Here is a 17,721-nt window from a genome sequence, read left to right as displayed (position 1 = left end):
GTCAGGGGTATAAAACAGTCAGGTGACGCTATTACATCAGTTTTTCTTGCCCCAGATGTCAGGAGCCCTGCAAATAGCAAGCTAGTATATGGTGTGGAACACCACCAGTACAAAGTAAATACTACTGCCATAAAATTGGCAAGGATAGAGAAAAATAGGTGACTGGAGGGAGGGAAACCAGGACTGCAGCAGTGAATACACTCTAACATCTACATTTATGTTAAGTGTACACAACTGAACTATGTTCTTTGTGTTTCACTGTTGCAGTCATCTCACTTGGGTTGATTCTCAAAGCTGAGGAAGGGTGGAGGCAGTCAAGAGGAGGTAGGGCTGGCTAGCAGGCCCTTTAAGACTGCTGTAGCAAATCCAGCTCTGGATTTAGAAAAAACAGGTAAGTGGTAATGCTTGGTGTAGGTGTGTACAGAACTCCAGGTTGTAGCTTCCAGAATGTCCCTGGTAGGAACTCCCCTGAGAAATGCTGTAGAGGCGGAAGTAGCCCTAGTGGAATGTGTTCTGATCCCTTGTGAGGTAGGTTTTCCATGGTGCTTATAGTAGAAATGGATGCAGTGTGCTATCCATTTGGAAATGGCTTGCTTTGAAATGGCCTTGCCCTCTGCCCCTTTAGCAAAGCTGACTAGCAGCTGGTCAGATTTTCTGAAAGGTTTAGTCCTGTCAAGGTAGAACCTGAGCTGTCTGTGCACGTCCAAGGAGTGCAAAACCCTTTCCCCTTTATTCTGAGGATTAGGGAAGAAGTTTGGCAAATGGATGGATTGGTTTAGAGCCACACTGGAGACCACCTTACGCATAAAGGATGGGTTAGTCCTGAGGGATACCCTATCAGCATGGAAAATAATGAAGGGTTCCACAGCCATTAGTGCCTGTAACTCAGACACTCTTCCTGCTGAGGTAATGGCTAAAAGCAAGGCTGTTTTCCAGGAAAGGAATTTTAACTCTGCTGAAGCCGCAGGTTCAAAAGGGGGAAGCATGAGCTTTTCCAGTACAAAGTTAAGGTCCCAGGCAGGGGTGGGTGCTCTTCTAGGGGGCCTTAAGTTGTTAGCCCCTCTCAGGAATCGTTTGATGAGAGGGTGAGAGAATAGAGGTGGCGCAGCATTATAATGAGCTGAGATGGCAGAGGCATGAATCTTAATGGAGGAGAAGGAAAGGCCTCTGTGGAGTAGCTCTGCTAGGTAATCAAGGATTTGAGGTAAGGAAGGCACAGCTGTGTCCTTTCCTTGAGACTGATTTCAAGAACAATATCTTTTCCACTTTTCAGCATAAGATTTCCTAGTATTAGGCCTTCTGGCCTCAAGAATGACGTCCAGCACCTGTTTGCTGAGGGTTGCTGGTGGAGTATTCAGGCGATAAGCCAGGCTGCAAGATTTAGGGTTTGCAGCTGTGGATGCAAAATCTGTCCCTCCTGCTGAGACAGCAGGGAGGGTGTCTGATGAAGGTGCCAGGGTGGCACTGTTGTCAGACTGCGTAAGAGTGGGTACCAGTGCTGGCGTGGCCAGTCTGGGGCAATAAGAATTGCCCTTGGGCTGTCCTGTTTAATCTTAAATAGTACCTTTGGGAGGAGGGGCAGAGGTGGAAAGGCATAAATTGAGAGATTTTCCCATTTGAAGGATAAGCCATCCACCTTCCAGGCCCTGCTGTGAGGGTTCCTGGTGAAATATTTGCTCAACTGGTGGTTCTCCGGGAAGGCAAAGAGGTCCACCTCCGGTGTCCCCCACCTCTGGAATAGAAGTTTGAAGGTGTTGGGCTCCAACTTCCACTCATGTGGGTCCAAGAGATTTACGCTTAAGTCGTCTGCCAGTGAATTCTGTCTGCCTGGCAGGAATTGAGCTTGTAGATGCACGTGGTTGCTCAAGGCTGTGTTCCACAGGGCCATGGCTAAAGTGCAGAGTGGGTAAGAATGGGTTCCCCCCTGCTTGTTTATGTACCACATAACTATGGTGTTGTCTGTTTTTATCAGCAGCTGTACTGGAAGGATTAGGTATTTGAAGACTGTCACAGCATACTGTACAGCTAACATCCCTGTTTGATTGATGTGCAGGAGGATTTGCCACTGGCTCCACTTGCCCTGAATGCATTTGCCTGCCATGTGACCCCCCCCCCCATGCATAGCCTGATGCATCTGTAGTCAGGATTTGGACGGCGAGGGGTTGAGTGAAAGGAAGTCCCTTGTTGTGGCTGCATGCTTCTGCCCACCAAAGTAACTCTGCTCTTATACAAGGTGTGATAGGAATGACTGTTTCCAGGTCCGGAGAATGTTGGCACCAAAGACTTTCTAAGTACCACTGAAGTTTCCTCATATACAGTTTTGCATATGGAATTAGCAGAATGCATGAGGCCATGAACCCTAGGGCTTGCAGTACTTTCCTTGCAGATAGCTGGGTTTTGGTGGCCGTTTGCTTGAAGTAGTTGCTCAAACAGAACTGTTTTTCTGGAGTGAGAAATGCCATCTGGGAAGTTGTGTTCATGCTTGCTCCCAGGAACACAATTTTTTGACTGGGCACCAGTTGAGACTTCTTTTTGTTGATGGTGTACCCCATTGAAGATAGGAGTCTTTTTACAAATGCCAGGTGCTGAAGTAGCAATTCCTGACTGTCCGCCTGAATCAGACAATCGTCCAAATATGGGAAATGTTGGATATTTCTCTGCCTGCAGTATGTAATGGCTGGAGCTAGGCACTTTGTGAATACTCTGGGTGCAGTAGATAAGCCAAAGGGAATTGCAAAGAACTGATAGTGCATAGAGCCTGCCCTGAAGCATAGATATTTCCTGCAAGACTCCCTTATGGGGATGTGCAGATAACCTTCTTTTAAGTCTAGGGTGACTAACCAGGCATCCTTGGCTAACAACAGGGAGAAGCTGATGCAGGGTAAGCATTTTGAATTTTGGGACCACCAGAAAAGTGTTGAGAATTGATAGATCCAGGATAGGGCACCAAGATCCCTCTTTTCTGGGCATCAGAAACAGTCTGGAGTAGAAACCCTGTCCCCCTTGTTGTAGTGGAACAAGTTGAATGGCCCTGATATTGAGCAGTGAAAGTACTTGCTTTTGGGTCTCTGCCCACTGGTTTGGAGGAAGGTCTGGAAACCGGCTTGGGGTTGGCAGTGAATGGACGTAGAATCTGTACCCCTGGGATACAATGTTTAGAACCCATTAGTCCTGAGTAATGAACATCCAGTTTTTGGCATGAAGGGCAAGTTTTCCTCCTAGGGGCGCAAGTAGTTGGGCAGGGCTGGGAAGGATAATTGTAAAGTCAATGTGAACTTTTTCCATAAGGGGGTGGCTTACCACTCCCTGTTTTTGAGGTGAGAACACTCCATTGTTTAGATCTCTGCATACCCTGAGACTGTAGTCATGGTGGTCTGGTTCCCCTGTTTTTGGACTGAGAAGGCCTGGAAGGGGCTGGAAAGGACCAGTCTTTAGAAGGCCAATGCCTACTGAATCTAGGTGGCTGCACTTGTAAGAATTATTTAACAGTTTGCATAGATTTAGCTTTTTCTTCCATCTTTTTAAGAACCTCTTCTGCTTTGGTGCCAAACAAATGGTCCTGATTTAAAGGAGCACCTAGTAATTTTGATTTGACTTGGTCTGGCAAGGTGTGTTCCTTCAGCCAAGCATGCCTTCTCAGTACAGACCCGGTGACTGCAGCCCAGCAAGATGTTTCTAGGGCATCAAAGCCACACTGCAAAGTATGCTTACTAACTTGGTTTGCAGAATGCATTAACTCTTGCAAATCTTTATTTTCTGCACAATCTGGAAATAACACCATTTTTGTTTAATTGGTTCCGTAATATGTTGCTGGTACTTCACCACGTGAAACTGGCAATTCAATGCCCTGATGGTAAGAGTTGTAGAGGTATATACCTTCTTACCCCATCTGTCTAAAGCTCTGGAATCCCTGTCTGAAGCAGTAGGGTTTTTGGCTGTAGTAGCCTTAATACCTTTAGGTCCCTGGGAAATGGTCTCTGGATCTGCAGTAGGATTTTTAAAGAGAAATTTGTGAGAATCAGGTACTCTGTAGTACCTGTCAGGTTTTCTAGGAGCCTGTGGTAAAGTGTCTGGAATAAGACTGGATTCCATGAAGACATCATCTACAACATCCAGGACAGGGGGTATAGCTAGAGGCCTGTGCTGAGACAACTCTAAAAATTCTCTCTTTTTGGACTGAGGATAGTCCTGGCATTCCCAGTGGAAATGCTCTCTTAAAGTATACAAGATTTCACCAAAAGAAAAATCCTCTGGAGGGGAGGCAGAGGGAGTGGATTCCTCTGCATCCGAATCCTCAAAGGTTGATAAGGGTATGTCCTGGTAATCAGAAGGGTCAGAGTCATCAGACTCCTGGTCTGTCGAATCAGAAAGAAACTCAACCCTTTGTCTCTTAGCAGGGGAAGGCTGGCTTCCCCTAATTAGGGTGATAAGGTCTTCGGCCATTCTAAGCATTTATTTTTGTGGCATGGGAGCTTGAGCATGTGCTTTGGTTATGGGTTTTTTAGGCGTAGTCATACTCTAGGCCTAAGAAACTCGGTAGTTTTAGCTGAAAACGAAGTTATTTTAATGCGAACATCGGTAGGTCAGAATACACCCTCAGAAGCCAGTGCCTGCACAGCAGCTCCGGACCCATCCAAGGTAGAGACATCCGCAGGTTCCATAGTCGAAGAAGCATCTTGCGGCATACCGGACTCTGAATGGGTTTCAGCAGATGCCCGTGAATCTGTAAAAGTGGGCATCAGGGGCTGAAAAGGCGCCTCAATGAGAACCGGCGGACTGGTGACTAGCTTAACGAAAGCGTTGCCAGCAGTTTTGGACCTATGCGGTCTGTCTCTGTCTTTACCTTTACGCTTTTTTGGAAGTTTGGTAGTCGGATGGCTTATCAAAGCCATTTCGGAATACGGAGAATGAGAACAAAAGAATTTAGTGACAAAAATAGCCCAACGGTGAATGGTTCGGACATTAAACAAAGCACAAAACCGACAGCGAGTGACGTCATGGTCTGGGCCTAAACAGGTGACACAGTAAGAATGAAAATCTCTGTGAGGTATTTGCTTTCCACAGGCAAGACAACTGTTAACTTTTTCTGACATCTGTTAGAGCAAGAAAAAAGAATCCCCAATGGGGTACTTAGCTTTAGAATACTTCAGGTTTAAAACTCGAAAAATGAAAATTTCAGGAAGTGGCCGACCGGCACTTGCGAACTGCTTCTGCTTCGGGCTCCTTTTCAGCAAGAAAGACTGATGTAATGGCATCGGTTGCCTGTTTTATACCCCTGACGACCTGACGTCATAGAAGAAGTGACAGCATTTGATGCAGAAATCCCAAGACTCTGGTATTCAGGCCGACTGAAGGCTACTTGCAGGCAGATAACCCAAGTGTGATGACTGCAACAGTGAAACATGAAGAACATCTCAAATGTTTCCATAAACTGCAGTAACAGCAGAGTCGGATCTGGAACCCATTCCTGAGGATGAATGAAAACTGACAACATCAGATCTGTGGTTTTCTGGCAAATCATTGAGGAATGAAGTCAGAAAATAATGGCAGGCATTAGAGTTTCAGTATTCATATCCTTCAGAAAATCAATGCTAATGCAAAACCTGTTATTCTGTCATCTTTCTAAGTTTGTAAGAGCAATATTTAGAAATTGTCTTTATTTTGGGGCCTTTGTCCCCCATTATTTGAGGTTTTGTCCAGATTTCTTGCTCTAAGAGGTTGAGAGGTATGGATCAGTGGCACTTTTAACTATCAGACTTTTGGCTCAGAAATTTGCTGCGTGTCCCCCGCATCTTGCCTTAAATGGCCCATATTTATGCTTCCCTTGTGCAACATAACTCCACAGATGAAGTGGTGATTGAAAAAATAAATAAAAATAGTACACTTACTCCTTTCAGTAGTGCATTCAGTGGAAGGTTGCCTTTCATAATGTGGAACAACTGTGAACAGGCTACTAATAATTTCAACAAAGAAGCTCACAGGATGACTAGCAACAGACCCAGGGAATTACAGACCCATAAGCCTGATCCGCTTCATCTGTAAAACCATGGAACATATCATGTATCTCATAAATAAAGCCATAGGCAACACCCAAGCCCTGGATCCTACCTAATTCGACTTTGTGAAGGGCAGATCCTGCCTGTTAAATCTGGTGGATTTCTTTGAAGGTGCAACCAAGGCCAATGATGAGGACAAATCTGTGCACACAGCATATCTCAACCTGTCAAAGGCTTTTGACACAATCCCACATTCAGGCATTACCTTTAAACTTAGCAATCTGAATGTACACCCCTCCGTTGTAAGATGCGTTGCCAACTGGCTCAAAAAACAGACTCCACATCAACCAGCAGACCTGTTACCAGCGGGGTGACACAGGGGTCAGTGCTAGGGCCCTTACTCTTTGGTACATACTTCTCAGAAATTCAGGTCAAAACTAAAGGGTTGTGGCTGACTGCAAACTAGGTGCAATCACTGAATCCCCAAATGATGTCAGTATACTCCATAATGGTCTCACACAGACCAACAACTGCTGTAGTAGTCACGGTCTCAAATTGAATGCAAAGAAATGCATCATCATTCCCTTCAGCACAAACAATGTCCCTTCACACTACCAAACCAATACCAATACCCTAAGTACTCATGAAGTGGTAAGGGATCTAGGATCACAGGTTGGCCGCGACCTTAACTTCGACCACCACATACCTACCATTGCAAGGAAAGCTTTCCACTTGATTAGTAAAGGCATCACCTCAACAGCAAAAGAAGTTATAACCCCCCCTATACTCGGCACTTATCAGGCCCATAATAGAATATAATGTCCCATTTGGTATGTACTGTACTAAGCACCTACAGCAATTAGGGAGATCTCAACAGATTCCTAACAAAGAAGATCAAGGGCATCTAGCATGTGCTTTACATGGACCAACTAAAATCCCTGTCACTATACTCCATATCGTACAGACTTCTTAGGGGAGACTTATGTCTGGCCTACAGAGCAACCCAAGACCCAAACCTAATGAACTTACTGCATAACCATAAATCAAATGGGTCTAGGGCTACCCATTCCAAGGAATTAAATTTGGCCTCTGACTTAAATAGAACATGTTGGAGGGACAGATTTGTCTCCCAGATACTACCACGTCTTTGGAACAGGCTGCTAATTCATGTGAAACAAAGCACCTCTATGACACTGTTCAAGAGGAACCTGGATGAGTGCATGGGGCACCATAAATTCTTACCAGGGATAGTGCTCTCAGCCCTCCTGGACATGGGCGGATATCACTAAATGCAATCTTGGGTAATGACGAGTACTGCTACGGTATTACATTGGTTTGAAATGGCTAGGCTTAAAATGACCTCTGAGTCGATAATAGCCTAGTAATCTCCTATGATCCTGCGATCCTATAATAAAAAGCATTCTTTTCATGAATTTATCTTTTGCAGTATTATTTACTATGGACATATATTTAAAAAAATCTTAAGTGTAACAGACCCTTTCAATGTGGATCCCTAAGAAACTTATATGGACACTGACCTCACTTTTGACCAACATGTGTTTATTGTAAGGACTCCTACACTGTAAAGCTTATAAACAAAGGGATTGTGTCTACATATAGAGATGTGACTGCCCCCTTTACACCACCATCATTAGGCCAATCAATATAATGCCCCCTTTGGCATGTACCTGTCCAGATACATGAACAGCTGGATTGCCAGCAGAGATACCGTACTGAAAGGATAAAGGGTCTAAACAACATGGCCTATATCGACCAACTCATAGTCCTGTTACTAAACTAGGTATTCTACAGACTGCTAAGAGCCAGTTCTATAAGAAACTTGATAGAAACATTGTGCCACTTTTACAGTCAGTAATTTATTTATGGTGCAGGGAAATCTATAACGTGTGGAAGAGTAAGTAAGAACAAAATGTCATAAATCAGCTATAGTTAAAAATAATAATAAAAACCTTATTGTAACAACAGACTGCATGTGATTAAAAAAGTAATCTCATGGCTGTCTGGGCAAGCACTGTATTATATTGCATTTGCATTTAATAGCTTTTTTAGGCTGTAAACTTTAGACTCAAGTGAAAACCATTCTGAATCTGATATCAAGAGGCTACACCTTTACGCTTTGATAACTTCCACAGTGTTTTGCTTGGAAAACTAACTACTGTCTCTATATTTAAAACTATTGGAAAAACTAACAGAAGGCAAGGGAGGGCAGAGGGACTGCCTTTACAAGAGCAAAGTGCGCCAGTTTCACTCATAGTTATGGGTAAGTGGTCACAGTATAAGAAGCAATACAGCAAAATCTGGGAAAAAGATGCCACATTAAAGGACTGGATAAGCAGTGTGCCTGGTAATGATTCTGTTGCTTTCTGTTGGTATTGTAGATGTCACATTCGTGCCCATCATGCTGATTTAGTGAATCATGCTGGAATGAAGAAACAAACAGAATGCCGTAACATTTTCAAATGCACAGAGTTTACATGATGTTGGCCATCATGTGAAAACTGTAGATGGCACAGTCAAGGTAGATGAGTTGAAGTTGGTGGAACATGTTGCGTGCCATTCTAGTATTACAATAGTAAATCACACAGGAGAGATTGTTAAAGACATTTCCGATAAAGACATGGCCCTCCACCCAAGAAATATTCTGCACTCATTAAGAATGTTCTCGGCCCAGCAGTGCATGAAGAAATAATCTTGGACTTAGTCCCGTTAGACAGTAAGGAGACCACCTACTCCTTAATAACTGATGAAAGCACTGACACTGGCCTGGAAAAACAGCTTTGTGTGGTGTTGCAATACTATAGTCCTTCACTAGGCTATATTGTCACAACATTTCTTAGAATAATATCGCTTGAATCAGGGCCAGCAGAAGGAATATTCAGTGCAATTACCAAGTTTCTTGAGTCGAATAAACTACCAATGAAATGTTTGGGCTTAGCAAATGATGGCTGTAAAAGTATGTGTGGAAGAAATAATTCAGTCATAATAAGATTTTCTGAAGTTTGCCCATGTATTGTGCACATAAAGTGTATATGTCATTCAATTCAACTAAGTTCATCGAATGCACTGAAGGTGACACCAAGAAACATTAAATTCACGATATCTGAGATTTATAACTGGTTTGTCCACAGTACCACTCACCAGCTGAAATGTAATCAATTATTCAAATGCATTAACGTTGGCGGAGAACCACTTAAGATTTTGAGGCTGTCAGACACTCGTTGGGTGCTTCCTGCATTCAGTGGGCTCTTGATCAATATGACAAACTGAAACTTCATTTTCAGACAGCCAAAGATGAGCTGCTCAACTACATGGCTGTGCTACTGTACCAGATGTTCAGTTCACCAGAGAATAAACTTTGCTTGCTGTTTTTGCGGCCCATATTACAGGAACTGAACAGAGTGCAGAAATTATTCCAGTTAGACAAAGCAAGTCCTGTAAAGTTGTTGACTGAACTGTTAACTTTGTATCGAAACATGATTCAGTGAATTGTAAGACCAACCACATTTACGTCGTGGGGAGCAACAATGGCTTCTGATTTGGAAAATACATCTAACCATCTACCACTAGCAGCTATTAATTATGACAATGAATTCCACTTACTGTTGCATGAGTCTAACATTGAGCACTCTTCGGCAAAGCAAATAAAACAGAGCTGTCGTGATTTTCTGTTGGAACTCCTAAGGGAAATGCTTCAGAGACTGCCGGCAAATATGCAGCAGCTAGAATCTCTGGCTGATCTCTCGCCTTCTGTCATCCTTGGAGCACAGAAACCAAACTTGTCAAAGTTGTAATTTTTATCTTTGTACAAAGGGAATTTGGACAATCTGGAGCAGCACTGGATGCAAATCAGCACAATGTCACGTACAAACTTCAGCAATAATGACGTTGAGCAGTTTGGGATAACCGTAGCAAATCACATGGATGCTTCAGGAAATTTTGACTTCCTACAGCTGGGACATTTTGCCTTCAGTGTGTGTTGACAGTCAGTAATGCAGCTGTAGAAAGAACTTTTTCTGAAATGAATCTGATTAAAACAAAACTGAGAAACAGAGTGCAGCAAGTCATGCTAGAAGCTTTGTTATGCATTCAAAGCTACATGAAGCACAAAAGGATCTGTTGTAAAGGATTTATCTCAACAACAGTCATGCCGAGTACATTCAATTCAAATATTTATTTGACCGATGAACATAATGATGATGATGATCTACCTGAAGAATATTTTGCAGTTACAGATAAATAAGTATCAGGAAATTAAGATTATTAGTAATTCATGATACATTTTACAATTAGTTTTATTATGTTGTCAGCACGTGCAGTCCCTTGTTACAATAAGGTTTATCATGACTTTAATTATAGCTGATTTATGGCATTTTGTTCTTATTTACTCTTGGGGATATGAAGACATACATAATTATAGCTGATTTATGGGCATTTTGCTCTTACTTACTCTTGGGGATATGAAAACATACATTGGGCTGTTTTAGGACTGGTTTTTGGAGTTAAGTGGGCAGGTTTTTTAAAAAAAGTGTCTGGCAACCCTGCATGTGAGCCAGAACAACCTGAGTGGCTGAGCAGAGTAAGACAGTCTGCTAGTACCAGGCCAAAAGGTCTCAAAATAAGAAGGATCTAAATTATGCAGGTGCAGGCATCCCATGATGAACTAACAGCCAGTGAAGTTTAGAAAGGACAAGTGTGATAATAGTGTTATTTTGAAACTCCCCCACAATCAGTAATTGAGCCATGAAACTTTGAACTAACTAGAGGCAGTCAAGCTTACTGTCAGGAAGGCCTAGGTATAGGGCACTGCAGTAGTCAAAAGGAGACCAAGGCATCTACAACTACAGGAAAGTCTGCAAAATGAATAAGGTGTCTGATAATAACAAGAAGATAAGAAATTAAAACAAAAACAACTGGCAACTTCACTGAAGACTGAATCCACAAAGTTTAATGAAGCGTTTTTCGTCCAAAAACTTCTTTGAACTTCATCAGATACTAACATTTACAAAAATCAAGTTTAAATAGTCATGTTTAACCAATTAAAATCAGTTGGTCTCTCCTTTTTAAAATTTAAAGAAACAGTAATTAAAATAGCATTGTTGTTGTTGTTGTTGTTGTTGTTGTGACTTTCAGCTTTTCCCGATTAGGGGTCGCCACAGAGGAACTCCGGTCCGCTAATGATTGGCAGTTGATTTTTACGTACCGAGTTGCCAGCCCTGATGCACAACCTTCAAAGAAGGTACGCCCATTCACGCATGTCTCCACGCAGAAGATGCTCTAACTGAGAGTCGAACCGGACAGCGTTGTACTGTGAGGCGACAGTAGTTAAAATAGCACTATGAACATAATATGCATTTTCCTGTTCTTTAAAACTGTCTTATTTAGCAAGCATGTGAATACATATGTTGCAGCAGCAATGCGATGAAAATCATATGCGAAAATCCTGTAAAAATGTAAAGACTTTCCTCATTTATTTAACCTTACATTATAAACATTTTCAAGTAAAAAACTGAAGTGAAACATAATTTCTATAACGTTGCTACTACAGTTTTTCATCTCATTAAACTTTGCAGTTTTAAACAACATGTGATAGAACACATCATTAAATCCTGGAAAGTTATAAGCATTGAGATGAATTTGCCAGAGCAACTCCAACTTTTCTAATAATAAGGTAAATGAACCCCCTCTTGGATTACTGTCTACTTGATCAAGTATTCAGAATTTAAATGCATGTTCTGGGTATTGTTCTATGGGCTTTGCTAAAGCATTGTCCATTTTGTTTATTAATACAATATATATGTTCGTATATGTGGTCTCTCATTCTACACTCGGTTTTACCGATATAGAATGAATCACAATTTTGACATTTAGCCACATATACGTTCATTTTGGAGTTGTAGTTAACTTTTCTTCTGTTACTCCAATGTGTGTTGTTTATGTGGAGTGATGCACCTACCTAAATGTATTTACAATAGGGGCAGCTACCACACTGTTTCATCCCTATTGCATGTGATTGCATCCTGCACTCACCTTCAAATATATTCTTAAGTGTTCTACCCTTTCTAGTAATGAATCTTGGTTCTGTCCCCAATTCTTCCTCTAATAGAATGCTCCAATTTTTATCAGTATGTTTTTTATGTAACAATAATCAGGGTTAAAAGTTGTAATATAGCTCATTGTGAAATCAGTTTGGTTTGTACCTGTCCTAATGATTGTGTCCTGGACCTGATTTTCCATATCACCCTGACTATCATTCATAGAATAGTCCTTCAACCCAGTAGGGTGCTGTATACTCAGAATGAGTACGTACACACCATTAATTCTTTTCTCCACAACTTCTTCTATTAAACTGTCAGTCAATGTACTCGGGTATGCTCTTTTTGTGAACAATTTTTTCAAGAACTGACACTCACTGTGGAAGTCCTCATCTGTAGACACCATTCTGGCAGCACTTACTAATTGGTCCTTTACCACCGATCTTTTTTGGAGGTAAGGGTGTGCACTTGTATAGTGAAAATGGTTTCCTATAAATTTTTGCTTGGTATCTCGTTTCCACATGGTTTTTAGTAAGTTGGACATCTAAGAATGCTATTTCATTTGGGTCAAAATTATATGTGAACACTAAGAAGTCTGTAGTCTCATTAAAATAATCAATGAGATTTTTTGCCTCATCATGTTTCCCTTTTATTAATAAAAAGATGTCATCCAAATAATGTGTAAAATAAATTATTTTTGAGGCTATTCCTTCCTTATTGAGTACAAACTGATGTTCCCAGTAACTCATTACCAAATTCGCAAAGCTGGAGCCACAGGGGGAACCCATGGCTACTCCGCTTTTTTGCAGGTAATAGTTTCTTTTAAAATAAATTAAATTGTGGGATAGAACTATGTCTAAAAGTTCTTCCACTAGACTGATGTCATTTTGCGGAGCCCCTTTCTTCCTTAATGAATGACTAACCCACTCTATGCCCAATGCCTGTGGTACTGAGGTGTAGTCATTCTTGCAAAAAATTAACGAATTGAAGTATGACGAACAGTACAACTTCCTAACAGTAGTTTAGGGCCCTGGGCTTTGTCTTGGTTCCTGTGTTTCTCCATTTTCCTTGTTTGGTCAGGGGGAAGTTTCTTTACTCACCAGTGAGAGTGGGGAGTACTGAGCTGCCTGTTTGTCCTCAGAGGAGTGGTTTAAAGCAGTAACTTGTAGTTTATTGGCCATTTTGGGTCATTTCCTGTCTTTTCCAGCCCCCTGCTATAAAGCACGCTTTGGCAGGCTTTTCTGGCTATAGAGAACTCAGCACAGCTCCTCGTGGTATCCAGCAGAGTTCCTAGAGCAGCAGAGACCAGAAAAGACAAACTTTCCAGATTCTAAGTATTTTTTTCTGCATTTTCGACTTTTTTAAGCCTTTTGTGACTATTTCTGCCTGTTTTATTCAGTTATTACCTGTTTTACTGTTTTAATAGATTGAATTGTTTGTTGCACTTCCTTGTTTAAGTTTTGCTTAAAAGTTAAACAACAGGCTAATACACTCAAGTGTACTAGCTTTTGATAGCAATTAGTCGAAAAACACAGCATTTATTTGTATTTTCTGCCTATCTGAAAAACTTGAAAAAACAAAAAATACTCTTGTTTTCCATACTTTCCTAATAGTTTGTTCCAGAGATCAGATTTTGCTGATCCCTGTTCCTGTGTTTATCTATTTTCCTTGTTTGGTCAGGGGAAGTTTCTTTACTCACCAGTGAGAGTGGGGAGTACTGAGCTGCCTGTTTGTCCTCAGAGGAGTGGTTTAAGGCAGTAACTTGTAGTTTATTGGCCATTTTGGGTCATTTCCTGTCTTTTCCAGCCCCCTGCTATAAAGCACGCTTTGGCGGGCTTTTCTGGCTATAGAGAACTCAGCACAGCTCCTCGTGGTATCCAGCAGAGTTCCTAGAGCAGCAGAGACCAGAAAAGACAAACTTTCCAGATTCTAAGTATTTTTTCTGCATTTTTATTTTTAAGCCATTTGACGACTATTTCTGCCTGTTTTATTCAGTTATTACCTGTTTTTACTGTTTTTAATAGCTTGAATTGTTTGTTGCACTTCCTTGTTTAAGTTTTGCTTAAAAGTTAAACAACAGGCTAATACACTCAAGTGTACTAGCTTTTGATAGCAATTAGTCGAAAAACACAGCATTTATTTGTATTTTCTGCCTATCTGAAAAAAAAACTTGAAAAAAAACAAAAAAAAATACTCTTTTTTTTTTTTCCATACTTTCCTAATAGTTTGTTCTAGAGATCAGATTTTGCTGATCCCTGGGCTTTGTCTTGGTTCCTGTGTTTCTCCTTGTTTGGTCAGGAAGAATTTTCTTTACTCACCAGTGAGAGTGAGAGTACTGAGCTGCCTTTTGGTCCTCAGAGGAGTGGTTTAAGGCAGTAACTTGCAGTTTATTTGCCATTTTGGGTCATTTAATGTCTTTTCCAGCCCCCTGCTATAAAGCACGCTTTAGTGTTTTTTAGGCCAGAAGAGGAGTTGCCACAGGAGCACACAAGAGCAGTGGCGGTTAATCAAGGTTAAACTATCCGGCTACCTAAAGTCCACTCTTCAAATTTTCCCTTAAAACAGCCTTCCTTGAACTGTACTGCTGATCAAACCAGCGTATTCTATATCTAAAAGTTCAGCTCTACTTGATTCTTAAGTAGACTATTCTCTATCTGTAAAGCCTAGCACTTGCTCCTAAAGTATTTTTTACTTTGATATAGCACTTTTATTATACATAGTACCCCACCAGTCAAAAAACCCCTTGATCACCCACATCCCCGGAGTCTTTTTAAAGTCTTTGTCTATTCCTTCTAGCATGTCCTGCTCAGCTGGCGAATCTGGGAATATTGAGGCAATGTTACAATTGTCTCATGTACACGGACAACCCCTCCTTCTCACCAAAACACAAATACATGCAACCCAGTCTCACATAGTACTATCACAACTTCAAATCATACACATAAATACACAAAGACATACTCGGGGCTCTTGATCAAACTCTACCAAAACAGCAGAGGCCACCAAAGCAGACACCCAAACAACTGCCACCTCAGGACACAACACATGCAACACATAGACCACATAGTCAGTGTGCCAAACAGTCACAGCCCTTAAGGCCAAACACAATGCCAGACACACACGTCATTGGTGACTCCATAGTCAGACACACTGATGTCCCGCTCACCAGATTGAGTAAGGAAAAGGTCACAGTAAGCTGCCTGTCGGGTGCTAAAATCCGCCACATAACGCAAGCACTCAGGTCTCTCAACAGCAGGTACAAGTACGACTCTGTCATTGTCCACGCTGGTGTGAATGACCTGAGATGTACCTCCTTGGACTACATGAAAAGAGACATAGAGGAGCTCTCTGATTATGTAGCCCAGGCAGGTATGACCCTGACCTTGAGCAGTATCCTACCTTCACCAAGAATGATGCCACAATACAGAGACAAGATGATCAGCTTTAATAATTGGCTTAAACTCTGGTGTCATTCAAAGGGGATCCAATGTCTGTCTGCCTGGGATGACATGCTGGACAAGCCACGCTGTTTCGGGCGTTTTCGCTTGCACCTGTCACCCTGGGCTTCCGGATATTGGCAAAGGCTCTTGCCACCCCATAGTGCCTTTTTAGGCAAGGCTCAAATTCTAAACCTACCATCCTAGAATACAAAAAGGAAAAAACTAAGGGTAATGCTGCTCAATGCCAGAAGTCTCAACCTCAAGATGCACGATCGAGGCCCTTCTCAGTATGGAGAACATCGATGTCTGTGCTGTGACTGAAACCTGGTTCAAGGCTCCGAGAGCACCCTGGCACTATCAGGTTTCACCTCATATCATCGCGTTCGGCCCAAAATCTGGACAACACCAAGAAAGGAGGGGTGTCTATATTCATCAAGGACACCCACACCTCAAGGTTGGTGGCAACGCATTTACATGCCGGAGACCATCCAGGTGCAATTAACCATAGGCAAGACTGCTCTGCAATTTGTAGCATGTTACAGGCCACCCTCTCAATTTCAGGAACCTCGCATAGTTTTCCTGAAAACACTGGAGGGGATAAATGTATCTCCAAACACCATCATACTAGGTGACTTCAACTACCCGAATATAGACTGGGATCACTACTCAAGCCCCAACACTCTAGCCCAAAGGTTCCTAGAGTTCATAAACTCAAATGCCATGGAACAACTAGTCACCATCCCCACAAGAGGAGAAAACATACTAGATCTCATCATCACGAACATGGGGTCACAATGTTCAACACCGGAAGTATACCCTCACTGGTGAGATCAGACCATAAACTAATCTCACTGGAAGTCCACATCCCGCCCCCACCTGAGATAAAAAAGACCACAGTGAAGAACTTCTCAAAAGCCGACTTCACACTTCTAAGGACTGGTGTGGTCTCTTTTAAGGAACCATTACTCAAGCCGCTGAATCACTCACAAATGCCTTCTACCAGCACCTACAGGACTGCATGGATCAGGCAATCCCAAACAAAACAAAGACTCTTTGTACCAAAGGCAAGCGTCCAGTCTGGTGGACCCCAGCCATAAACAAGCTCTACAACAAAAGGAGGAAGCTACTACAAGATAGAGGAAAATCCTTAAAAGGAAAACACCTTTGATCATTATAAGTAAAAACTATGATCTCTCATAAAATCATCCAAGGCAAATTTTGAGAGAAAAGTAAAGCCCTAAAAGACAATCATAAGGCCTTCTTTAGCTATGTTAGAAACATGGAGGAAACTCCCAGATATGCTCAGAATTAGTTCAAATGATGTAAAAATTACTGAACCTACAGACATTGCCAACATACTGGCTGACAGGTTCAGTGCAAACTCTCCCCTCTCCCCAAAGGTGAGATATCTATACCAGAGGATTGTAGCCCCCAAACATCTCTAACGCTCAGGTGAGAACTGCTCTCTCCAAGGCAAAACACAGCATCCATGGGACCAGATGGTGTCCCCGGTTGTGTGCTCCACGAACTCAATGAGGAATTAAACCCAGTTACCACAGTTAGGGCAGCTGTTTAATCTTAGCCTCACCTCAGGATACATGCCTAAGGAGTGGCGTCGGCAACTGTGGTCCCACTTCACAAAGGGGTGCCTCCACCCCCCTGGAAATTACCGTGCCATCAGCTTGGCAAGCTTGCTCTGCAAAGCTATGGAGGGGGTCATAGTGGAACTCATAAATAAAGACATAGGGGACTTGCAGACTTTGGATCCGACCCAGTTTGGCTTTGTCAAAGGCAGATCATGCCTTTTAAACTTGGTTGACTTTTTGAAACAGTCACCAAGGCCATTGATGAGGAAAGGCAGTCCACACAGCCTACCTCAACCTGCCAAAGGCTTTCCACACAATCCCCCACTCGGGTATCATTGAAAAATTCATCAGCTTAAATGTAAACCCATACGTCACAAGATGGGTTGCAAACTGGCTAAGTGACAGAACCCACAGGGTCAGAGTTGCTGGCGCCATGTCAGACTCAAAGCCTGTCACAAGTGGTGTCCCACAGGGCTCAGTCCTGGGCCCACTCTGTTCGCATCTACTTTTCAGAAGTACAAGCAAACACAGGAGGATTATGGCTGACAAAATTTGCAGATGACTGCAAACTGGGCGCCTAGTTGAGAACACATCTGACACAGATATCCTTCAGAAGGGTCTTATAGAAACGGATAACTGGTGCCAG

General features: G+C 42.3%; 1 protein-coding gene across 1 annotated transcript in view; it reads right to left on the bottom strand.

The window, feature by feature from the left end:
• Positions 1–17,721, bottom strand: part of CEP290 (centrosomal protein 290) — a 3,346,332-nt gene that overhangs the window by 901,177 nt on the left and 2,427,434 nt on the right. The window lies entirely within an intron of this gene.

Source organism: Protopterus annectens, chromosome 11.part0, assembly GCF_019279795.1.
Source record: "Protopterus annectens isolate FY-2018-M chromosome 11.part0, PAN1.0, whole genome shotgun sequence".
Taxonomy (NCBI): Eukaryota; Metazoa; Chordata; order Ceratodontiformes; family Protopteridae; genus Protopterus; species Protopterus annectens.
Note: the sequence above shows the minus strand (reverse complement) of the source record. Positions and strands in the feature narration are given on the sequence as shown.